This window comes from Schistocerca gregaria, chromosome 1, assembly GCF_023897955.1.
Source record: "Schistocerca gregaria isolate iqSchGreg1 chromosome 1, iqSchGreg1.2, whole genome shotgun sequence".
In the NCBI taxonomy this organism is placed as follows: domain Eukaryota; kingdom Metazoa; phylum Arthropoda; class Insecta; order Orthoptera; family Acrididae; genus Schistocerca; species Schistocerca gregaria.
This window is the reverse complement of record NC_064920.1, coordinates 236282552-236310061: the sequence shown is the minus strand read 5'-3', so window position 1 is coordinate 236310061 and position 27510 is coordinate 236282552.

The window sequence follows — 27510 nt, the reverse complement described above, 5'->3', positions numbered from 1 at the left end:
CAGAATACTTAGTTCAATTTATTGTAAGATACCTAAATGATGGCTTGCAGTATAAAAAGGATTTTTTTTTTTTTTTTGGAATTCTAATAACTGTTCCTCTTCTTTCTTGCTTAGTATTTACGTGGCTCTATTTTCATACTGAAGTACAGTCATATCCTGTAATCTGTGTGGGTATTTTTGGAAGTGATAAGCGATTTGTCATTATTACTAGAACTGAACCGAGCCGATGCAGTATATTGTTGCTGTGGGTGCAGTCTGTCTAACTGCAGACACTGGTGGATAATCGGACGATTTTACGGGACTCCGCTGGCCGCACCACAATGATCCATTGTGATAGAATAATGGTTCCATAAATTTATGAATGTTCCGGAGCGGCAGTTGCACCGGCTACGCCGTAATCCCAGCGGCCCGTCAGTACGGCAACATGTGTGTAACTAATATAAACGCTGCCCAGGATTTGCGGCGGCCACTCTATTCGATGGCGTCGCCACCGGCTTACGGTGCATACAGAAAGTGTAGATTTATGCGACCTGCGCCCAAATTGGATTATCTTGTTACGAATGACGTCAGCGCTGTTCAGGGTGAGTCAATAAGTGATGTTGCGCGCTTAGAAAACCAGGGACTAAATGAAGTGTGTGCTTTGAAGGACAGATAGTCTACGACCTCATTTCTGTTTTCTACAATGACGAGGAACCCTCGAGGCTACCTGGTGTTTTTTGTCCTTGCAAGGAAAAGGAGGTAACTACGCCAGCGTGTAAAGGTTTTACAAGTATTGTCGCTTTTTTACTTCCCAGCGACCATCTTTTTTATTTTTCCAGTCCGCATACTTGAGCAATCTGAAACTAGTTAACTAATGTTTGTCTTAATACTAGACCTAGTGGAACAGTTCTTGCACCATTATAACCAGCAAAAACGGTTTGAATACCCGGTCATCCACTTTGGTTTATCGTCTCGTGCTGATGGCTCTGTCTCCTATCTGTTTCGCTTGAAAGTAATCTCATTGTATGAGACTCTGTACTAAGTAGATCCAGGTTTTTTCGCTCTTTACTTTCCTTTTCTCACTTACGGCAGTGATCTGTGCATATGACAACTGTCAAATTGCACCTTGGTTAAGAGTCCAGTTTATACTGTAGGTCTCTTATATGTGTAGGGCATGTCATTTCTGAGGACGAAGTTAAGACGAACCGCTTCCAGCGGAACCATCTCTACCGAGGCACTGTAGCTTTCAAACCAGCCTCCATAAGGACCTTACTGAATGTTGTATGTAGTTGCGGGATTTCAGCCAGATGCTGCCCATAACATTCTGAGATCTGCCATTGTTTATTTTCGGTAAGTAATTGAACCCCCACAAATCTATCTTAGGAGGCTACCCCCTTTTCTTTGGCCTGTTTTCCCAATATTTTTAACTGCATGTTTTCCTTTGTGTTTAAAGAATATATGAATTTTGTTGAAAATGTGAGAACAAATGTCTTTACGTAATGATACACAGGGCGACGGCGCGCAACCAGAGATAACATACTATAGTGCAGTCTGTGATCTCTGTACTGCATGGGTATACATTTTTGATCTCAGAGCATGAAGCTTCAGCGTGCTTGCATATTTTTGTCGTCTATCACGTTTCAGTTACGCAGAATAATGTATGTATGTGATAAAGAATTCTTTACTTAGTACTGGCTTTCAACTTCATATTTATATGCGATGTAATAGGCTGATGTAGGAGTAGAACAGAAAACTATTTTCATTTTGCTTTGCGTGACATATCGTGGTATCCATGTCGTAATTAGGCAAGAAAATACATACGACCATCTTTTTCTGACAAGTTCAGAAAGATGGAGTTCGATATTTATATAATATACAGGTCATTGACAGCAACAGATCGATGCACTCTCTGGAAAATGGAGAAATCTTATTCCTTGTAACCTTAATGTTCAGATGTAGAAAATGTAAAGAATTAAGACTAGGACGGAATGAGTGCCGTGGACTGTGGACACACTGAACGCAATCGCTGTAATACACTGTTGTTGACAGCCATCGTAACTATTTTGTAATTGAAAGAATTACGTTCGATTTTGGATGAGTGCTGAACATTTGTTATGACTTACAATGTTATGGATGGTTAACGGTTGGAACTAAAAAATTAAATATTAAATTTCAGGTACGTCTTCAGCGTTTTTATTCATTTTCCTGAACCACAAGGTCGATGCTGAAATGTTTACGTCTACTCAAGTTGTGGAGATGTATGATGGACAAACGGGTTAAGTACAATCTGCAGCACTTTCTTTGTTGTCTTTAGCAAATCATTTAATTATGTAATTTCATTTCTTAGCAACAACTGATTTACCTCCCGTTCACACTCCACGCAGACCGTCGGAGTAGCTAGAAGCGGTCTCCCTGCTAATTACGTATAATTAAGATGCAGAACTCAGAATTAAAAGTGAAGTGAAGATATTACTTCTGTTTCACATGGCGAGTTTGTCAGTTATTACGAACTGTGAACTTTGGCAGAAAATCACTATTTCAGTTACACAACTGATACGATACTCCACAGGCATGCAATTTAATTATAACTCGCTTGTGAGGAACGGTGTAAAAGGTCTTCTGCAAATCTAAAAATATGGAATCAGTTTGACGATCCCTGTCGATATCACTCATTACTCGTAAGAATAAAGACTAGTTGCATTTTGCAAATACAATATTTTCTGAATCGGAATTGCCTATTTGTCAATAAATCGTTTTCTTCGAGGTGGTTCATAATGTTCGAACACAGTATACGTGCCAGAAAGCTACTGCAAATCGACGTTAGTAAAATGGGTCTTTAATTTAGCGGATTACTTCTATTTTCTTTCTTGGGTATTGGTGTGACTTGCGCTACTTTCAGGTCTTTGGATACACATGTTTTTACGTGCAAGCATTTCTATATGACTGTTACGTATGGAGCTATTGTACCGTATTAGCATACCCTGAGGAACCTTGCCTTTCTTAAGTATTTTAAGCTGCGTCGCTGCACCGAGGATATCAGCTTTTAAGTTACTCATGTGGGAATTTGCTCTTGATTCAAATTCTGGAATATTTACTTCGTCATCTTTTGTGAAGGAATTTCCAAATACTGTGTTCGGTACTTCAGATTAGCGTCATTGACTTCAATAATATCATCTTTGTTATCGCTCAGTGAAGGTATTGATTGCATCTTGCCCCTGGTGTACTTTTCATACGACTAGAATCTCTTCGAGTTTTCTGCCAGTAAGGCACTGTAGTTTTCTAACTAATCCTCTGCTTGATGACCTTACTCAGTATTCTATACAGTTGCAGCATTGACACTAGTTGACGTTAGCACTTTCTGAGGTCTACCGTCGTTTATTTTAGACAAATAAACGATCTCCCATAAATGTACATAAGTGAACATCGAAATGCACATTTCCCGTGTACATACTTACCTTCGTTAATGTCTTGTCTAGAGTTACAGATTCACGTATCCATTTAATGTCTGAGGTAATAGTGTGGATTGTATAACGAAATTTTCGTTTATTGTCTTAACCACAAGCGCAAGTATTAAGACGAAAATACAGTCCTATCTGAAGTCTCAATCTCCCCTCTTTGTTTCAGACGAATCGATGCTATCCGCTTCAGTGAGGCTGATATCTTGTCAAATCTTGTGTATTTGTTCTAATTATATTTATGCAGTTTCAAATTGGACTGAAAGCCCAATTTTGTGCCCGATTCACTGCACGACAGTAAAAATGAGAGTCTCTCTTGGATTATCAGTTCGGTTTGCATGCAGATCAAGTTCATGAAATGTGTAGTGAGCCCGTTTGACGTATGGATAGAAGAGGTAAAATGATGCAGCAGAAAAATCACAATAAAATTACAAATACAAAATCTGTGTATTAAATTACTTTGATCTTAAGGGGAGTATAAACCTGAAATTTTATTTTGTTCAAGTGGCTCTGAGCACTATGGAACTGAACTTCAGTCCCCTAGAACTTAGAACTTCTTAAACCTAACTAACTTAAGGACGTCACAAACATCCATGCCCGAGGCAGGATTCGAACCTACGACCGTAGCGGCCGAACAGGTTCCCGACTGTAGCGACTAGAACCGCTCGGCCACACCGGCTGGCTTTTATTTTGTCAGACAGTGTATTTTGAAAGTTATCGAAGGATTTTAACGGTATTTTAACTTCTTAATATTAATTAAAAACGCCTTTAATGTAAAACTAGCTATCTGAATCGTGTTACCTTGAACTGCTTCGACTGAGCTACTTCAGTTGTTTCAAAAGGGTTATTCAGGAGGCGTCAAAAGATACCCTAAGCGGTGCTCTCGTAACAGCAGGATTTGCTGTTTCACAAAAAACCTTGTATGGTAGTATAAGTAAAAGGTAATTATGACTGAGCAAATGTTAATAATGTTAGTTATGATTTCTAAAAAGGAAACCAAAAGCGAAAACATTCATCGCACGGTAAGTGGTAACATATAAAAAATAAATGAATTAAACACTGATACTTTTAAACAGGTTTTTTTATTTGTTAATTCCTTAATTGTGTGTGACAAAACCTCTCGCTAGCAAAGTGAAAGCATGTACTTTTAAATTGCGATTACAGTGTCACCTATGTATTCTGATGTAGAATTGCCTTTGCCACCCGACTTCAGACCACGAAGATTAACTGTGTAAACTACTTCTGAGGTGTGTGATACCAATCAATCTAAACTGAATCTGGCTATCTGGTATTGAAATTGAATGCAAAGAATAGTTATCAATAATACGCGTTATGGTTTTGTCAAGAACTGTCGCACATAATGACTAAGTGTTGCGCATTGAAAACTGTTCCTAATTTCATCTGTTAAAGTACCTTTAGGCCCTACAAATATTTTGTACCTTGGCAATGGATGACTTGGCTCTACGCTGTCTGAGTATTGCGAAAATATGAAGTGCTGAGCTGCATGACGCGAAACCAATGGCTGCTGGACAAACTGCCTTATCGTACTTCATTTCAAGATGTTTACGTAAATCAAACTGTGTTCACTTTCTAAAAAATGCAGCTCACTCTCCACGCAGTAGTGAAAGACACGAGAGTGCAATTTTTACCACGTTAACTTTTCGTTTAACAGCGAGTATGTTTCAGTGCAATGTTTGCACATGAATGAAAGGGTATTTCGAAATTAAATTAAATCTTTTTAATAACACAGCAGAGACTCGTAGTAATATGAATTATAACTTTTCCCCAGCATTTGCATATTCAACAAAATTTACTTTTACACACAATATTTAAATTACGTAAGATTTACTGTTTGCTTTTCTTAATGAAGTAACTTTAAGTAAGAGTGGAGGGACAAAGATAACGAGAATACTGAACACATGACTGACCATTTATCCTCGATACCAACAAGTAGATAGTGTGAAACAGTTTTAACTCTTTATACTATAATTATCTCTCGGTAGTAAGGAAATTCAGTGCAAATTATTCTTTCCAAACGATTCAACCCTCTATAAAGTACTCTCAAAAATAATCGTTTAGCCTCCATCATACATCAGGAGCATAAACTAATATTCCCTGGTAGGCACGACCGCCATCAAAGGTCCTCAGTCAGTGACTACTCAACACACACACACACACACACACACACACACACACACACACACATCTCTCTCTCTCTCTCTCTCTCTCTCTCTCTCTCTCTCTCTCTCTCTCTCGCTCTACAACCAACTAATTCACTCACTCGCCTGAGCTCTATTCTATTCAATAACACAACCTCTGGTAGCTAAAGAATAGGTGTCACCCTCGTATTTGGTTATGCAAAGATGCTCGCAGTGTAAAACATACCAAACCAACTGCTGTTTCTCATGCTTACACATGGTGATTCTTACTAACATTTAAAACCCCCGAAGCGACATAGACGACGCAGAGACAAGTAACATAAGACATATGGGGCACGAAATGTCGGGAAATATTCTAAGTTTGGAGGACAAATGTTGAACATGTGACGTCACTAGATGACGTACCTCACCTCACCTGCAGCAGTTGAGCTTACTGGTCCGTTGCACCGGATCATTGCAACCATGTGAAGTAACCGCGTTACTGTGGCTCCGAGCCTACGTACACGACTGTAGTGCATAAGGCTTAGGGTTTCTTTATTGGGTTAAACAATTATGTGTTTACAGTGAGGTAATATTTATTATTTCACTTGCCGGTCTCGCGGTCCCCACTAATTTATTGTAAAGTGCAGTACAAGAAAAATCTATAGAAGTATTGCGTCAAAAGTAAAGTAGTATAAGATTCCGAGCTGTGTCGGTAGTTGTGACCTACCTTTTCTTGACTAAATAGTGTCTTAAAAAATGATGCTTGTGGAAGGGACAAAAGGAAAGAAACGCAAAATTTGAATAGCATTTGCTTGGTTACAGCGAGCCCAATAATTTTGCAATTTCTACGTTTATAACACTTCACATCTACAAAAGGTGTTCGAAAAATGAGTAGCGTAACCGAGCGATATTTGCCTGCGAGGTTGGGATCGACAAGCTCAACCGATGTGCATGGGACGAAGTACGTCATCTGGTGACGTCACATCTTCAACATTTGCCATCCACTCTTCGGGTGTTTTCCAACATTTGCAGCCCCATATGTCTTACGTTAAATTACTTGTCTTTGCATCGTCTACGTCGCTTCGTGAATTCTTAAATGGTAATAGGAGGCGTCCTGTACATCTTTCAATATACACTCCTGGAAATGGAAAAAAGAACACATTGACACCGGTGTGTCAGACCCACCATACTTGCTCCGGACACTGCGAGAGGGCTGTACAAGCAATGATCACACGCACGGCACAGCGGACACACCAGGAACCGCGGTGTTGGCCGTCGAATGGCGCTAGCTGCGCAGCATTTGTGCACCGCCGCCGTCAGTGTCAGCCAGTTTGCCGTGGCATACCGAGCTCCATCGCAGTCTTTAACACTGGTAGCATGCCGCGACAGCGTGGACGTGAACCGTATGTGCAGTTGACGGACTTTGAGCGAGGGCGTATAGTGGGCATGCGGGAGGCCGGGTGGACGTAGCGCCGAATTGCTCAACACGTGGGGCGTGAGGTCTCCACAGTACATCGATGTTGTCGCCAGTGGTCGGCGGAAGGTGCACGTGCCCGTCGACCTGGGACCGGACCGCAGCGACGCACGGATGCACGCCAAGACCGTAGGATCCTACGCAGTGCCGTAGGGGACCGCACCGCCACTTCCCAGCAAATTAGGGACACTATTGCTCCTGGGGTATCGGCGAGGACCATTCGCAACCGTTTCCATGAAGCTGGGCTACGATCCCGCACACCGTTAGGCCGTCTTCCGCTCACGCCCCAACATCGTGCAGCCCGCCTCCAGTGGTGTCGCGACAGGCGTGAATGGAGGGACGAATGGAGACGTGTCGTCTTCAGCGATGAGAGTCGCTTCTGCCTTGGTGCCAATGATGGTTGTATGCGTGTTTGGCGCCGTGCAGGTGACCGACACAATCAGGACTGCATACGACCAAGGCACACAGGGCCAACATCCGGCATCATGGTGTGGGGAGCGATCTCCTACACTGGCCGTACACCTCTGGTGATCGTCGAGGGGACACTGAATAGTGCACCGTGGTGGTCACACGGTTCCAGACTGAAGCGCCTAGAACCGCTCGGCTACACTGGCCGGCTCACGTTGATGTGAATAGACGATCTGTTATCATGTACACTGGGACTTATATATTGTACTGTAAAGTGGCTGCAACCATCAGATGAGTGCTAACGTGATCGACACTGGCTGCATATTAACAGCACCAAACGCCATTAGATTTACAGTAAAGGAAAATGATGTTCACAGATAAAGAAGTACACATTGGAGTAATAACCATATCACTGGCGCAGATGTGTGTTTCACTTACGTTTCGTTTTCAGTCCTATCCTCAAAATGCAGCCCAGCGGGTACGAATGGAAAGAAGAGAGAAAAGGGACAGGACGCTTAATTTAACTCATGTCAACGACGATTGACGTCAGGAACGGTGTCTAAGCTTACATTCGGAGATGGGCAGAGGGTAAGAAATTTGTTTTAGCCTTTCTATGTATAATTCCGTTTCTTGATTTAAGAGTTTCAGAGAAATGATAGAAAACCGAGACCTGGATGATTCCACTGGGTTTTTCAAAAATGGTTTCAAATGGCTCTGAGCATTGTGGGACATAACATCTGAGGTCATCATTCCCCCACTGGGATTTTAACCGCCACGATGCCCGATACGAAAATCTGTATCGAAGCAAGGTACATATGACGATTACCTTCACTCCCGCATTTGACAGACTAGGGGCGTAATTAATCACAAGAGGCTTCAGCCACACTGACTGCAATTTAGACTTACTTCATACAGTTTACATGACAGGATTTTTATACATGTACCTATGCACTTGCAAAACTGGCCGGCACCAATACGAAGTGTTTGACGATGTCAAAATGCTCGAATTTAGAACACTATTCCACATGGTTGCTGGCAGAAAGTTCGTTTACCTAATTTGCGAAACTAAGCAAATTACCGGGCTTTGCTAGTGTTTTCGCGATTGCGAACTCAATGGTAAATATTCTGATAATTGGTGGTAAACACGTAAATTCAATAACACTTAATAATGTCGAATAATTTGTCCTGCAAATGAAATATGTGTCACAGTCGTTATGTTGCTTCGTCATTAATTGAAATATAAATTTGTTTCATTATAATCGAATCAATACGTCTGCGCATCTGCCGCACCTTTAAGCCCCGGAGCCGTTTGTGTTTTCTGGCGGTTTTAATTAGAAGCGTGCTAATGAGACTCGAAACCATATGTATTTTTAGTGACTACAACAAACTCGTTAAGCGCTACGATAATTGTGTAGTGGGTCGTAGGAGTTTGCCCTGCGCCATTTCGGAGCTTAACCGTCCGCTGTCCTTTTCATTCGTTCGTTTGTTTTTCTAACCCCTTTCAGGTGCTTTACCACGGCTTGAAGAGAAAACAAGAAGTTTGTTGCTAACGAGATCGTAATAAAATGAAGCGGAAAGAGGCAGTTGTCAAAGGGTAGGGTCGCAATCTAGAGGATGGGGCTGAATAACATCCATTGAAACAAATGGTTTGGGAATGTTTGGGGGAGGAGGCCAGACAGCGAAGTCATCGGTCTCATCGGAGTAGGGAAGGATGGGGAAGGAAGTCGGCCGTGTGCGCTTTCAAAGGAACCATCCCGGCATTTGCCTGGAGCCGTTTAGAAAAATCACGGAAAACCTAAATGAGGATGGCCGGACGTTGGATTGAACCTTCGTCCTCCCGAATGCGAGTCCAGTGTGCTAAACACAGCACCATCTCGCTCCCTCCGTCATTGAAACAAATGTTTTCGGCGATTTCCTACGCCGATTATAGCCAATTGTGGATGGTTGTTATGAAAAGGACACGTTCGGTTCAAATGGCTCTGAGCACTATGAGACTTAACTTATGAGGTCATGAGTCCCCTAGAACTTAGAAGTACTTAAACCTAACTAACCTAAGGACATCACACGGATCCATGTCCGAGGGAGGATTCGAACCTGCGACCGTAGCGGTCGCGCGGGACTCGTTCGATTTCTCTTCTTTATCTGTGAACCTCATTTTCCTTTACTATAAATCTAATGGCGTTTTGTGCTGTTAATATACAGCCAGTATCGATCACGTTAGCACTCATCTGATCGTTACAGCCAGTTTACAGCACAGTGTGGCCGAGCGGTTGTAGGCGCTTCAGTCTGGAACCGTGCGACCGCTACGGTCGCAGGTTCAAAACCTGCCTCGGATATGGATGTGTGTGATGTCCTTAGGTTAGTTAGGTTTACGTAGTTCTAAGTTCTAGGAGACTGATGACCTCAGACGTAAGACCCATAGTGCTCAGAGGCATTTGAACCATTTGAACCATTTGAATCACATTAATGTGACCGCGTGTGAAAACCTGAATAACTACATTTTCCTTCGTGGACCGCTGCAAGACGTGCAGGAAGAGAGCTAATAAGATTGTGGGATGTACCGACAGGGACTTGTAGCCCCGCCAACTTTAGTGCCGTTGCCAGCCGCTCTAGATTTCGTGGTTGGAGGATCCACGGCGCGAAACACCCGATCGAGGTGGTCCCACGTATTACCGATTTGGTTTAAATAAGGCAAGTTTGCTGATCAGGGGAGTACGAGGAACTCGTCCCGGTGCTCTTCGAGAAAAGCACGTACGCTGCGATGTGTCTGACACGTTGCATTGTCCTGCTGGTAGATGCCATCGTACCGAGGAAAACCTAACTGCGTGAACGGGTGGAATTGGTCCCCAAGAGCAGATGAACACTTGTGTTGGTCCATTGTGCCCTCCAGAATGACAAGATCACTAATGGAATGCCACGAAAACATTCCCCAGACCATAACTGTAGGTGGGTGCTTATTTTCACGCCGTATACGCTAACTGTCATCTGTATGATGGAGCATAAAACAAGAAACATCTGAAAAAGCCACCTGTCGCCACTCAAGTGGACGTCCGGTAGCCGTACTGGCTAGTAAATTCCAGCTTTCATCGCCGATGAACAGCAGTCAGCATGGGTGCATAAATCAGACACCAGCTGCCGAGACCTATATGCAGCGACGTTCACTGAACGGTGGTTAAGGAGACACCGTTAGGAACCCTTAGATCATGTAGGAGACCAGCACGTGTACTGGCCAATACACGTCTCTGCAGCTGTCGTTCACCTCTGACATCTACCGGCTGTGGTTCACCACATATGCCGGCGGCCGGTGTGGCCGTGCGGTTCTAGGCGCTTCAGCCATTTGAACCATTTCAACCACATATGCCTTTGCGTTTGTTTTGGATGGTGCCAGTTTGGACACGAACGGTGTACGTTAACCACAGCGGCACGCGAACGGTTTTCGATATGCTTCTATCCTTGGCCCCAAAGCCAGTGATCATTTCCTTTTGGGACTCAGATAAATCTCTCCGTTTCCACATTACGATAACGACTGCACTTTTGTCCACGTTCCCTCGACACGTTTTGTACTCGGGCTCATAAATTAAGGATAATTGCAGAATGTGGTGCCACACAACGTGACACTACAAAAAACTGGCGATAATAGCACAGGCACATAGGGAACACACACGACACAGATCTGTAAGTCTACAGTGTTGGTGATAAGTTGAGAAAACCGTCCTGAAACAGATGTGCTACAAAACGCCAGTTTCCTGTGCGTGTACCCCGGCATCAGTGTGGGATATGATCACCATGCACGCGTGCACAGGCAGCACAACGGGTTGGCATACTCTGGATCGGGTGGTCTGGCAGCTGCTTGGGTATAGCCTCCCGTTCTTGCACCAGTGCCTGTCGGAGCTACTGAAATGTCCTATGGGTTTGAAGACGTGCAGCGATACGTTGACCGAGAGCATCCCAGACGTGTTCGATGAGGTTTAGGTCTGGAGAACGGGCAAACCACTCCATTCGCCTGTTTCAAGGTGCTCCTCCACGATGGCAGCTCGGTGGTGCCGTGCGTTATCTTCCATCAGGAGGAAGGTGGGACCCACTGCGCCCCTGAAAAGGCGGACATACTGGTGCAAAATGACGTCCCGATACACCTGACCTGTTACAGTTCCTCTGTCAAAGACATGCAGGGGTGTACGTGCACGAATCATAATCCCACCCCACACCGTCAAACCACGACCTCCATACAGATCCTTTTCAACTACATTAAGGGATTGGTATCTAGTTCCTGGTTCACGTCAGGAGAAAATCCGGCGAGAATCCCAGTTCAGAATATACCTGGACTCGTCCGTGAGCATAACCTGGGACCACAGTTTCAATCACCATGTGCAGTGTTCTTGACGCCAGGCTTTATGGGCTCTCATGTGACCAGGGATCAGTGGAAGTCACCTGGCACGTCTCCAGGTGAATAAACCATGTCTGTTTAGTCGTCTGTAGATTGTGTGTCTGGAGACAACTGTTCCAGTGGCTGCGGTAAGGTCCGAGCAAGGCTACCTGCAATACTCCGTGGCCGTCTGCGGCCACTGATGGTGAGATATCGGTCCAAAAAAATGGCTCTGAGCACTGTGGGACTTAACATCTATAGTCATCAGTCCCCTCGAACTTAGAACTACCTAAACCTAACTAACCTAAGGACATCACACAACACCCAGTCATCACGAGGCAGAGAAAATCACTGACCCCGCCGGGAATCGAACCCGGGAATGGATATTGGTCTTTTTGTGGTATTGTACACTGTGGACGTCACGTACTGCAGCGCCTGGGTACATTTCCTGTCAGCTGAAACCGTTGCCATAATCGCGAGATCTCACTTTGTGACCCGTGCTACGACCTGCTGTGTTTGACCAGCCTCAGTCGCCCTAGTTTTCTGTCCCTCATAACGTCATCAATATGTGTTCTTTGGGCCATTTCCAACATACAGTCACCGTTAGCACGTGTCCACACTTACCAGGTGCACCGTACTCTGACATGCACTATCACACCTCTGCTTCCAGCGCCACCGTGCGATGACCGCAGGTCAAATGCATCGCATGGTCATACCCCGAGGTGATTTAAACCCACAAACCGCCTACCAAAGCGTTGTTTCACCATGTATCAGCGTTATCCTTAATTTATGAACATGAGTGGCTATTGCACGTTGACGTCGAACATTGGCAATAGTCACATTAATGTGTTGTTTACAATATCTTCAACTTCAATGATTAATTTGTAAGTTTCTGCATTTTCCGTTGAGAAGCTAATGTCGATATTAGCAGGTATGACGTTTTAATTTACGAATTCTCTTGCATGAAGTCATTTGCTGATCGTTTTGCCACTCTCACAAAAAGAACAAGTCAATGAAATCATCTTCCGGTGACGACTAGCACGAACAAGTAGGAGAGTCTCTAACGTCTATGCTATAAAGCTGACATAAAGTTCGCATGATGAACGGCATTAAGCGTGTCATAGAATGAACATCTTCACCTAATAATACCAAAATGAGACCTCATTATTTCCACATCTATGTGGTAAGTTGATAAAAAATACATTTTCATGTGATCTTGCTTTTAGTACTTTAAGTAAAGAAAAGTGTCATTTGTTACAATGAATAATGGTGTGAGTACGTTATGGCTATTGCATACGTCTAAAGTTACTGTATGTTTTCAGGCGGATATCGAAATAACGAGATATGAAATATTACCAGATACTTGAAGCACTTGAAAGATCTTTTGAGAATGCTTACTACGATTCCTGACAATAGCACATCGCTATTGTGAAGGATAACATTAAGGGTGTGATGAGATGGTTACAGGTCTCGATAAGGAAGGTGCATTCTGCAGTTATTACACAGATTTATGTCTCACACAAGTTTATCGGTGCACATATGCGAGGAGGGAACGATACGATTTTGATGTGGCGGCCAAGAATTCTGGGCTATAAATGAGCTATGAATGAGCTGCTCACCAGCTGATTAATCTTTACGGTAGAGCATAAAACTGAACTACTGTGTCTAATGAAGTTATCGGAGATCGTATTATGACGCAGAGTGGATTTTGTCATTCGTCCGTCTCCATGTACATAACAGCCCCCAGGTCTTTTGTTGACAGTGAAACCTGTTCAGTTCAGTCGTACAGCATAAATCAAAATTTCAATACACACTCATTTCAGATTGCCGTGAATTATGACGCACCGTGACAAGACCAGAGATCGTGTGCAGAATTAACAAGTCTCTTACAAACACAATCCAGCCTCTCTTAAGATGACTGTTCACAAACTGCGAGACATCATTTCGATAGCGTATGTACTAACAACACATGTCGGACATTTTTGCTTGTAAATTAGCCTACACTGCATTAACAGTTACTAAATTTCACATAAAAAATTTTTGTGGCCTGAACAAAACCAGTTCAATACAATCCAAACCACTAGTATTATTTGTAACATTTTGCTATATCACAGTGCACACCAAATGACCGAAGATATTAAATGAACATATAAGCAGATCTATGTAATACCTCCATAAAACACATGCGTAATCATAAATAGTTTGTACCACTTGAATTTTTTTAAAGAATTACAAATTTGAAAATTTAACATTAAAATTAGTGTTTATCATTTTTATCAATATATGCATGGAAATTGATCAGTAGTGCGTTCTTTAGTACTGGAATTGTTATATACCTCTTAAAGTCTTAGGATATATCGCCCGTCTCATATGCCATGCACGCCAGATGAAACGCTTCTGTCATTACCGATCGTACTACGGATCTTAATAATTTTGGTGAAATATCTTCAGCTTCTTCTGCCCCGGTTCGGCAGTTTGTTGATACAGTCACTGAAAACGTTCGACTTTGTTAATGAATCCACAAGCACACGTCTGTTGGCACCGATTCGTCTCTATCAAAGTACTCGAAGATGTTCTTTAAGATTTGGAAACAGATGAAAGTCGAGTGGGGGCAAGTCGAGACTGTATGGAGATTCATCGATGACAGCGAACCGAATGTGTCGTATTGTTGAAGATGTCTCAGCTCTAGTGTGTTATCTGGCATTGTCATGCTAAAGAAGAGGGTGAAAATATACATACATGAAGAATAAGGAATTACAATGTTACGAACGTTTGTTATATTTCACATAAAAGCCTTGGAGACGTTACCCTTCAGCTCTCCCTCGTACACTAACCAGCCAAAACTATGCAAACCTTCAGTTTTTATGTATGACTGGTTACGTTAGTCGTGCATTGTCTCAGTTGTTTATTTGTTAAGGTTTGTCTATCATATATGCTAATTGTACCACAATGCAACGGGTATCATGGCAGCTGTTTATCCGGACAAAACCGCACTGATAGACAGACTCAAACACGTTCGCTTACAAAAAACGCTTCTGCACACTTGGCGCTCAGTGGTTCAAGCTTACAACGGTGCATTCTCACCTGTCAATATTTGGAAAAGTTACCTCGTTTTGACGCCCCTTAGCCTGCTCTGACCCTATTAATACCTTGTTTTAGCCAAAATACTGCAGTCTAAGACAAGAAAAACCACACGCCACAAAGGAATTATCCGAATGTGGTGGAAATCGACAGATGCGATGTAGATGTACAAACAAAAAAAAGGTTACAATTTCAGAAAAATTAGATTATTTATTCATGAGGAAGAGTTTCGGAAAACGTGCAAATCAATAACACCTTGATTCGCCTCTGGCCGTTACACTGATAGTTATTCAGCGTAGATTCACAGAGATTTTGGATAGCTTTCTGAAGGATATCGTGGCAAATTCTGTCCAATTGACACTTTAGGTCGCCAAAATACCGAAGTGATTGGAGGGCATTATCCACAATGCACCAAACGTTCTCAGTTACAGAGAGATCTACCGATTTTGCTGGCCAAGTGAGGGTTTAGAAAGCACGAAGACGACCAGTTCTTTGGGCTGGCATAATCTTGCTGAAACGCAGGCCCAAATGACTTACCATGAAGCGCAACAAAATGTTGTCGATATACCGCTGTGCTGCAAATGACAGCCAAAGAGGTCCTGCAATGAAATGAAATGGCCCTCCAGTTCATCACTCCTGGTTACAGCGCCGTATGGCGTGTGGCACTCAGATTGGTACACCACTAATGTCCGGGACGCCTACGGCTCGACAAACGCTACCTTGTCCAGCACGGCCCCCTGATCTCTATCCAGCTAAGATCGTTTGGTGCGCTATGGGCAGGGACCGCCAACTATCTCGGGATTTTAACAATCTAACGCGCCAATTGGACAGAATTTGGCTCTACATATTTCTGGAGGGCATAAAAAACTCTATTAATGAATGGTAAGCCGAATAATTGCTTTCATAAGGACCTGAATAAATTACCCAATTCCTCTGAAATCGTAATCATTTGTTTGTCTACACATGTACGTGACATCTACCGATTTCCACCCATTCGCATAATTCCTTCATTGTGAGCTGTTTACTTTTCCTTTTTTTTTTTGTTTTAGTGCGCATATGCAGGGAAATGTCGGGTAGTTTTCGACACATAATTTTTCTCTCGATACGATAATTATTTCTAAAGTTAGTACTGGAACATTCTGCTCATCAAACAATATGCGATACGTTACTTAACAGATGTATTAAATTTAACGATATAAGAATATATGTTGTTTGAATTTCTTTTGGTGATCACGTCCTTTCCAAATCGGTGGTTTATAGTTTTATACGGTTGTATCTCGTACGAAATTTTAATTTCAAAAAAATTTTATTTTCATTACAATTTCCAATAAACATTAAATTGAGGTACTTGAACGTTATACATGTTAGTACTAAGTTTTCACGTAGGAAAAATCTTGACTCTAATAAAGAATAAGTTATAACCCGGTTATGAAAGTTTTGAAAAGACTAAACCTAAAGCAAAATATTAGTTTAACCTTTAAAGAATCATTTATCAGAAGTAGTATCCCGTACACCATCAGTCCTATCTCGCACTAATAGCATTTATAAAATCTGAATTTCAATGACAGTAAACGTAATCTCGGCTATCGGATTAGTATGCAAAGTTCATTTTGTAAATAGTGTCACTGACCCGTCAGGGAAGTAAATAATCAGTGACACTAATCAGAATCTGCACTCTCTATAAACAGAGAATAATATTTCATTACGTGAAAAATCCATCAGGCAAGATAACGATGCAGTACATACTACACTGCAACTCTCTTAAGAGAGCTGAATGGCATTAAAATAACTTTGCACATTACGTAATTTGCTGTAATTTTAATTACATTATAGGTCAAGATTTCGTTAAAAATGCTAAAGGAAGATGAATGCATTGAATGACACGTTTTATTGTATTGTAATTAACACATACCGTACTTGATCTTACATCAACTTCAGTAAAAGATCGTCGGCAAATTGGGGCTTGGAATCATATTACGTTTCATTTTATTAACGCATTAAACCAATGTAATATAGCTTATATGGATGGCAGACTGTCAAATAAGAGATATAACGGCTGCACCAAGGCTGCACTCGTAGCTTATTTTTCTGTATAATGTGTACGCTCCAATGATACACGACATACCGAGAGTAAATATTGTTCAGTTCTATACGGGTACAATTCTCAAAGCCTCAGCTCTCACAAATACGTCATTGAATTCAGTATTCTTCATAGACTTCAATGCTTGTTCAATATTGTCGTTTGTTCATGACTGAATTTTCTCGGAAAAAAAACTTATATTCTAAAACAGGTTTCACGGTCACCTCTTTGTTTTTCCGCTAAGCTTGAAGTACGGAGCGAGTTCAGTAAGTAATGCAACACATTTTTTTCGGTCAGTTTATATTAAAAAATGCGGAATTTGTAGTGGGACATAGTGCAATATTCCGGCTTAAACCCCTGTAGTTTCAAAAATTTCCGATAGGTGGCGATACCGACATAACCTTTAGAAAAGCGTGTGTGACGGAGTGCGTTCCAAGCAGAGCGGTGTCACTGAGTTTATTTTCTAGGAAAACTATTGCATCGCAGGTACTCATATGCGCTTGCGAAATGTCTAACGACACCTTGCAGTGAACAAAAGCACGATGAGTCGTTGGCAGAGGCGTCTATCACCGCGACAAGGTCGCGCTAACCTGTCTTAGCCGGCCGCGGTGGTCTCGCGGTTCTAGGCGCGCAGTCCGGAACCGCGTGACTGCTACGGTCGCAGATTCAAATCCTGCCTTGGACATGGATGTGTGTGATGTCCTTAGGTTAGTTAGGTTTAAGTAGTTCTAAGTTCTAGGGGACTGATGACCACAGCTGTTAAGTCCCATAGTGTTCAGAGCCATTCGAACCATTTTGAACCTGTCTTATCTCGGGCGTGCCAGCCGCTTGCAAGCAGCAATGTTCGAAAGTGTGCACAGTCTCATCCGAGATGATCGGCGGATTACAATAAAACGCCTCGCTGCATAACTGGAAGTCTCTGTAGGAACAGCTGACGCACTCATCCACCAGGTTCGGTGTACTCAAAGGACTGCGCCCACTGGGTTCCTCGCCACCTAACAGAAGATCATAAAGAGAAACGAAGAATCATTTGTGCGGAATTGCTTGCACATTCCGCGGCTGACCGTGACAATTTTGATCGGACATCGTCACAAGTGATGCATTGGTTATTCTGTTTGAAGTCCTCCGTCATGCTGCAACGATCGTCTCGGAAGTGTATTGTTCCGTTGACAGAAAACTGAAGAAATGTCTTCTGTGTATTCGTCACCACAAAAATGCCAGTGAACTTCCCGCATTACCTTCTGACTTTCATCTGTTGGTCCCAGTGAAGTATGGGCTCCGCGGGAAGCAGTACGTGGATGATGGGGAGGTCACTCATGCAGCGAGACTGGCTCCGACGTCGACCAGCAGAGTAGTAACGTGCGGGAAGCATGCAAGGGATAAGTCCCTGCAGTCGCGCTGTTCATCTATGTCCTCCGTGACTCAGGCGGATAGAGCGTCTGCCATGTAAGCAGGAGATCCCTGGTTCGGGTCCCGTTCGGGGCACACATTTTCAGCTGTCTCTCTCAAGGTATGTTTACAACACCTGTCGGCAGCTGAGGGTTTCTATTAACTATCATTTATTCTAGAGAAGCTGCACAGTCATCAATGGTATCTGATCCTTCGAGAACGGTTACTATCTTCATATACAGTTAAATGACCTATATCTATCTGAGCGAATGCGCACAGGTTGCCAGAACTCTTACGCGAATCGTCACCTTAGTGGGCGCGAGTAATGAGTGGATGGGCCAGCCGGAGTGGCCGTGCGGTTCTCGGCGCTACAGTCTGGAGCCGAGCGACCGCTACAGTTGCTGGTTCGAATCCTGCCTCGGGCATGGACGTGTGTGATGTCCTCAGTTAGTTAGGTTTAAATAGTTCTAAGTTCTAGGGGACTAATGACAACAGCAGTTGAGTCCCATAGTGCTCAGAGCCATTTTTAATGAGTAGTTGGGAGAAGTATCTATTAGTAGCATTATGTATGTACATTGTGGACAGCTGGGAATGTGGGTCTCACGGGAAGCGTGCAAGGGATAAGTCCCTGCAGTCGCGCTATTCATCTGTGTCCTCGGTGGTTCAGATAGAAAGAGGGTCTGCCATGTAAGTAGGAGATCCCGGGTGCGAGTCCCGGTCGAGGCACACATTTACAGCTGTCCCCATCATGGTATGTCAGCAACGCCTGTCGGCAGCTGAGGGTTTCAAACAGTTATCATTAATTGTGGCCATAAAAGTCGTCCTAATAAGGTGGCGTAATTTCCGTCGCACTGAACGACGATTTTGTTGAAAAAAGATATTTTGTAGCCATAAGTAAAGCAAATAATATGGTGTATTGGAATCCTGAAAAAACAACGTGTCGCATTGCTTATTGTGCTCCTCGTACATCATGTAATGTACTTCGTGGAACTAATAGTCTGTCTCCCGCTTCCGTAACTGTCTTTTCAAGAAACTTGACCTTTTCTACGATGTTCTTCATGTTATTTTCATCCCATTTATGTCTTGATTTCTCCATAGTCTCCTGTTGAGAGAAAACACCGGTAAAAATTCAAGTATATCTGATACTCGTTTTACGCGGTGCAACCTGAAATTTCTTTGTCCGATACAACGCGAATGTTCCGATGTGGTAATTTAACATTCGTATTGTTCCTACTTGGCCTCAGTTCCTCACAATAACATAGTTGTATCTTCAGATGAAATAAAAATGTAGAATTGCTTACTAGCAAACATAACACAACACTGGAGACCTACATTTTCCACTGAAAAACTTACCAGAAACAAATAACTTGCTACGACTCCAAAAAGTACTGTTGTTGTGGTTTAAAATCACGCAGCAGTCTTGTCCTTCCATCACGCTTCAGTGCTGTTTTAGGCTCATTCACTAATGCTAGTGATCAGACACTGCCCTTGTTCGATAAAATCAGCGCTTCCTAAGTAAAAGGCAGCTAAGAATCGCAAAATATTGTGCTCTTCGTCATTAACGTTAACATATTTTAAGGACTTAAAAAAGTAATTCACAATAGAACGTGAAGAACGGATAATGTTACACCTGTGAATTCGTGATGACTATTTCCTCCTCGTTGTGTGATCCTCTATAAATAAAAATACAGTAACTCTTGGGCCTTCCTCGTAATTTCTTCTTAAGCTTCGCACAGAACAGCGAACGGCATTTTATAAGCAAAAGGAAGGTCATAGGCTGATCGAACACAAACAGAGCGTCCAATCTAGTGCACATAAAGTAAACAAAAACAATTTGCATTCAATCACTTACCAATTACACTCACGAACGAACTCAATTACGATAAATAGCATGCAGTGCTAATATTCATATGATCCTGTCGACTACGTGTGACGTCATGTTATGACTTCACGCACTGCGTGTCCAGGTTTAAAAAAATACATAAAAAGATGTGCTGACACATTCTGCTGTCCTATAATGCCCGACCTCCCTTCTTATGAAGAGCAGTGATAGTGAAACTGCCCCGAAAAGTATTTACATTAAGACAGACGTGGGAGTATGGTGTCTATTCGCTACAGGATCCGTTTCGCGTCAATTTCGCATTAAGTCGTGATGTGCAGTTCTTTTATTCATTAAGAAGGGTCTTTGCTAACAGAACTGCCGTCATCGCCTACACAGCATCTCGTATTCGCGGCTAAGAGTTTGCTCATTGTAAACTGGTGAATTGAACATTTATTCCTTAACGTAATCCCTCAAAAAAGTCTAGACTGTTTATGTATACTGGGTGTTGCTGTCGTGGTGTTGGGCCATCATTACAGAACCTTTTTTCTAAAAACGTTTTGTCCAAAAACTGGCGAACAAATAACATCCAACTGACGGTACACCATCTTGTTTTGTCGAAAAACTGCCGAACAAGAAACACACAATTGGCCGTGTACCATCTTGTTGGAATACAATCCATGGTCGACACTCAAGTAACTGATACTGATGTTGAAATGTATCCATAAAACTTCATTACTTACACGATCATTTGCAAAAAATCGCATGCACATGTGGAAGTGTATCCACAAAGAACTATGCTGCAAATGGTAGCTTAACTAACAAACAGCGTAGCTGTATGTAACATAGTTCCTTAGAAATAATTCCTTTAATCAGTGAGAGACTACACTGTTAGTTAATATTTTGCGGTGCGATGCGCTTTGGCGTATGTTCTGTTGCACATCAACGCTGAACTTCGTTTCAGAAGTACTGATATTGATTGTGTAATTTCAGTAGCCGAAATTTGTTATGAAATATTGTAATAAATAAGGAATACTAAGTGATCGGCAGTATTATTCGTAACATAAAGATCGTAATCTAAGTTAATTTTTGCTAACGTTAGTTAAAGTATGACTTTAGTCATACAACTCATCCGATATATCAGTGGTTGCCAACCTACGTGCAGTTACTCTGAGGGGTAAAATAAAATTTTCGAAGGGGTAAAAACAAAAAGGTTTGATTTTGTTTCCGCCGATCACAACATCTTTTTCTTGGGAAATGGTCATAACTATTGTCACTATTTCAGAAGAGACAAATACTGATTAAATAAATTACCATCAATTACATTGTTTTCACGTATCAGTATTGACACGTAATAACAATGGTATAGGTTGCAGTTGGTGAAACGGGAGTGTGAACATAATCTTCCTCAAATATCTAACCCACTGCACACATACTTTATACTTTGTACCATCCGTATACGAGAGTAAAATTGAGACATATACGTCAATATCTTTCGATATCTCGCGATAACATATTCACTGACCTATATGTAGTTCTCGCAATGAACCATGAATTGCTTCATTGTCCACTTTGCAGCAGATAAAAGAACTAATTGATATAACAGTAAATATACAATGTTTAATACACTGTTATAGGCCCCCAATTTTTGATAGCTGAGAGGTAAGGAGTTTATCGATTAAGTGGTCTAAAAACAGTATGGGAAGCTGTTATCTGATTACACTCAGAGGTTATTGTCTCAGAACGATAAATAAATAAATTTTCTGCTAGTGATTTCATTTACATCGCATATTATTGTGGTTTTAATTTATTGCGGGGTTATAAGATACAAGTATCGATAGCTTACGAGAAGTCGTCGGTAACGTCGTCCCGGTACGTTGAGGTAAAAACTTCTCAAGTCTGTAGGAGTCGAGAAAGAAAGAAAAAAAGGTATGTGAGTTTGGGGAGGAGTTGCGCGAGGTCTCAGCGTGACGCTGCCGGACGGTACAATTCTAACAGAAATTTGACCGCGGCAGCGCAGTGGCGAGAGCGGGGGCCCGCGGCTCCTAACGGCCGCTGCTTGTAGAAACAAGGCGCTGCAGAAGTACAGCAATTGCCATTAATATAAACGACAGTAACTGGCCATTAGCCGTTAGTGCCGCAACTATAGAGCCCGGCCGTTCCGCCAAAGTTGGACCGCGCCGCGCGCAGCGCAGAAACGCCGGCCCAGCGCCTCCGCCCCCGCCGCCCCCGCCGCTCCCGCAGGAGGTGTGGGGTAGGTGGCCGCGTCCTCCCCCGGCTCGCCACTGCTGTTTTCTTCCTCTTTCTTTTGTTCCCGTCTCATTTGCGTCCCCTCCCGTGTTGCCGGCGCTCCATTCTGCAGTCTCCGCACCGAACGTTATTATCTACGGAATTTCAGCTTTCGCAGTTCCGAAATGTAAGAGAGCGGACGGGATGCCGTGAGCGAGAGTTGCCTCGCGCAGGCTGGCGAGGGGTGGATTAAAACGTGCGGAAAGAACCGGGTCTGACGTCGCTCTGGTCGGCGGCGCGGGTGCGTAATGCCGGGCGTTACTTTAAACTGGTTACACCTGCGGATGTTTAATTGTGCCGTGGCTTGCGACGGTACAGTGTGGAATCGCATACTTAATATTAAAACCGTTTTTTATTTATTTAGATACTTTATGTTGAAATTGCCTTTTAATATTCAGAGGTCTTTGAGTAGTGCCACCTAAGAGGCTCGGAGAATATATTTGTGTTCGAGAGACATAAACTGCAGCTCATTAAAATTAAAACACCAGGAGCAGTGGCAAAAAATATATTTTACATACGCAGTCTTAGGGGTATAGATACAGATATTGTGATAACTTGTACCTTGATATGTACCAACTTCAGTATGTTAGTTGCTATTACTCTGCATCTAACAGTCTTCCCGCAAATGCATCAAATACGCTATATCCTGATGTTTTCTGCACAGTCGTAACTGTGCCTTGAAGTGGCATATGGGCCGCGCGGAGTGGCTTCGTGGTTTGAGGCGTCACGTCACGAAGCGGGCAGCCACTCCCGACAGAGGTTCGAGTCCTGGGTGTGTGTGTTGTCCTTAGGTTGTTAGTTTAAGTAGTGTGTAAGTCTAGCGACCGATGACCTAAGCAGTTCCCATAGGAATTCAGACATTTGAACTTTTTTGAATGGACTAAGCCTTCATTATAGACTATGCGTGTCGCAACCACGCATCTATACTTAAGTAGCCGGCCGAGGTGGCCGAGCGGTTCTAGGCGCTACAGTCTGGAGCCGCGCGGTCGCTACGATCGCATGTTCTAATCCTGCCTCGGGCATGGATGTGTGTGATGTCCTTAGGTTAGTTAGGTTTAAGTACTCCTAAGTTCTAGGGGACTGATGATCAAAGCAGTTAAGCCCCATAGTGCTCAGAGCCATTTGAACCATAGTTAAGTACCTGATATGCTGCCCAGGCTAGCTTGTACCACTATACTAATCTAACTAAAAATATATTACGCGTAACAGCTATAATTATTAGACAGCAGACTAAGTAACTCCTGATGTTATGTTGTTCAGTACACTTGAACATTTTTAAGTGGACTAAGCTTTCATTATATACTAACCGTGTCGCAAACTCGCACCCACAGTTAAGTACCTTATTTGCTGCTCAGGCTAGCTTGTATCACTTGTGTACTAATCAACCTAAAAATATTTTACGCCTATCAGTATAGTTATTAGACTGCAAATTTAGTAAATCCTGATGTTATGTTATTCAGTACAATATCTTCGGTTATTAACAGAAATATTTGCACTTACGTCCCTAACACCCTGTAATGTACGTACAAAAAGTAGTAGAAATTATAAAGGTTTAAATTTGCAGGTTTATACAGTCTGGAATATGCTATACAGAGCTGCCACCACTGGCACCAATAATGGTTCTAACCTGGCTCGATAATGAGTTGAACTGCGGTTGGATGACACATGTGGGTACATCATTCAATGCTGTCTGGACTCTGAGATAGAGTCCATCAATCGTAGTATCTGGTAGGTGCTGGGCACTCGGCAGCCTATGACCAGAAGTCTTCCTGTGTGCATGTCTTGGTGAACGTGCTGCCGAGATCAACAGTCGGTCATCCTGTGTACCAAGATACCATATGGTTATAAAGAGCACCTACTCACAGAGGTCGACTGAGGGCTGTAATTATCGTGTGGCAGTGAAATCTGCTGAGTATTCTAACACGGTAGTGCAGCACCGATCTACGTTGGAAGGAAGTTCCAGTTTCTGCCACCACGTCCAAATCTGGCACTGTGAATGTAAGAAAGACTTACAGACATGTTTTCACATGTAATGGGTTACTAACGGGATGTGGGCAGACAAGGTCGAACAAGTGAGAAAGGCATAATTTCGATTTTATTATTAAACACCGCTTTCACAATTCGTTCAATTTTGAGACCAGAAGCTCCAGCCATATGCTGTAGAGCGCCAAATTTGCACCTAGTATCCAAAATTGGATGAAATTTTTTTCCAGTATAAATGCGTTCACTTTCATAGATTATAATGTTTGACTAGTCCCGATGTCATACGATATTACAGCCTACACTGGACCTCCATGACTTGTTGTTGTTGTAGTCTTCAGTCCTGAGACTGGTATGATGCAGCTCTCCATGCTACTCTGTCCTGTGCAAGCTTCTTCATCTCCCAGTACCTAGTGCAACCTACATCCTTCTGAATCTGCTTAGTGTAGTCATCTCATGGTCTCCCTCTACGATTTTTACCCTCCACACTGCCCTCCAATACTAAATTGGTGATCCCTTGATGCCTCAGAACATGTCGTACCAACCGATCCCTTCTTCTGGTCAAGTTGTGCCACAGACTTCTCTTCTCTCCAATCCTATTCAATACTTCCTCATTAGTTATATGATCTACCCATCTAATATTCAGCATTCTTCTGTAGCACCATATTTCGAAAGCTTCTATTCTCTTCTTGTCCAAACTATGTATCGTCCATGTTTCACTTCCATACATGGCTACACTCCATACAAATACTTTCAGAAATGACTTCCTGACACTTAAATCTATACTCGATGTTAACCAATTTCTCTTCTTCAGAAACGCTTTCCTTGCCATTGCCAGTCTACATTTGATATCCTCTCTACTTCGACCATCATCAGTTATTTTGCTCCCCAAATAGCAAAACTCCTTTACTACTTTAAGTGTCTCGTTTCCTAATATATTTCTCTCAGCATAACCCGACTTAATTCGACTACGTTCATTATCCTCGTTTTGCTTTTGTTGATGTTCATCTTATATCCTCCTTTCAAGACACTGTCCATTCCATTCAACTGCTCTTCCAAGTCCTCTGGTGTCTGTGACAGAATTACGATGTCATCGGCGAACCTCAAAGTTTTTATTTCTTCTCCATGGATTTTAATACCTACCCCGACTTTTTCTTTTGTTTCCTTTACTGCTTGCTCTATATAGAGATTGAATAACATCGGGGAGAGGCTACAACCCTGTCTCACTCCTTTCTCAACCACTGCTTCCCTTTCATGCCCCTCGACGCTAATAACTGCCATCTGGTTTCTGTACAAATTGTAAATAGCCTTTCGCTCCCTGTATTTTGCCCCTGCCACCTTTAGAATTTGGAAGAGAGTATTCCAGTCAACATTGTGAAAAGCTTTCTCTAAGTCTACGAATGCTAGAAACGTACGTTTTGCCTTTCCTTAATCCTTCTTCTAAGATAAGTCTTAAGGTCAGTATTGCCTCACGTGTTCCAACATTTCTACGGAATCCAAACTGATCTTCAACGAGGTCGGCTTCTACTAGTTTCTCCATTCGTCTGTAAAGAATTCGTGTTAGTATTTTGCAGCTGTGGCTTATTAAACTGATTGTTCGGTAATTTTCACATCTGTCAACACCTGCTTTCTTTGGGAATGGAATTATTATATTCTTCTTGAAGTCTGAGGGTATTTCGCCTGTTTCATACATCTTAGAGTTTTGACAGGACTGGCTCTCCCAAGGCCGTCAGTAGTTCCAATGGAATGGTGTCTACTCCGGGGGCCTTGTTTCGGCTCAGGTCTTTCAGTGCTCTGTCAATCTCTTCACGCAGTATCGTATCTCCCATTTCATCTTCATCCACATCCTCTTCCATTTTCATAATATTGCCCTCAAGTACATCGCCCTTGTATAGACCCTCTATATACTCCTTCATCCTTTCTGCTTTCCCTTCTTTGCTTAGAACTGGGTTTCCATCTGAGTTTTTGATGTTCATACAAGTGGTTCTCTTATCTCCAAAGGTCTCTTTAATTTTCCTGTTGGCAGTATCTATCTTACCCCTAGTGAGATAAGACCCTACATCCTTACATTTGTCCTCTAGCCATCCCTGCTTAGCCATTTTGCACTTCCTGTCGATCTCATTTTTGAGACGTTTGTATTCCTTTTTGCCTGCTTCATTTACTGCATTTTTATATTTTCTCCTTTCATCAATTAAATTCAGTATTTCTTCTGTTACCCAAGGATTTCTACTAGCCCTCGTCTTTTTACCTACTTGATTATCTGCTGCCTGCACTACTTCATCCCTCAAAGCTACCCATTCTTATTCTACTGTATTTTTCTCCCCATTCCTGTCAATTGGTCCCTTACGCTCTCCCTGAAACTGTGTACAACCTCTGGTTCTTTCAGTTTATCCAGGTCATATCTCATTAAGTTCCCTCCTTTTTCAGTTTCTTCAGTTTTAATCTACAGGTCATAACCAATAGATTGTGGTCAGAGTCCACATCTGCCCCTGGAAATGTCTTACAATTTAAAACCTGGTTCCTAAATCTCTGTCTTCCCATTATATAATCTATCTGATACCTTTTAGTATCTCCAGGGTTCTTCCATGTAAAGAGCCTTCTTTTATGATTCTCAAACCAAGTATTAGCTATGATTAAGTTGTGCTCTGTGCAAAATTCTACCAGGCGGCTTCCTCTTTCATTTCTTAGCCCCAATCCATATTCACCTACTACGATTCCTTCTCTCCCTTTTCCTACTGCCGAATTCCAGTCACCCATGACTATTAAATTTTCATCACCCTTTAATATCTGAATGATTTCTTTTATTTCATCATACATTTCTTCAATGTCTTCGTCATCTGCAGAGCTAGTTGGCATATAAACTTGTACTACTGTAGTAGGTGTGGGCTTCGTATCTATCTTGGCCACAATAATGCGTTCACTATGCTGTTTGCAGTAGCTTACCCGCATTCCTATTTTCCTATTCATTATTAAACGTACTCCTGCATTACCCTATTTGATTTTGTGTTTATAACCCTGTAGTCACCTGACCAGAAATCTTGTTCCTCCTGGC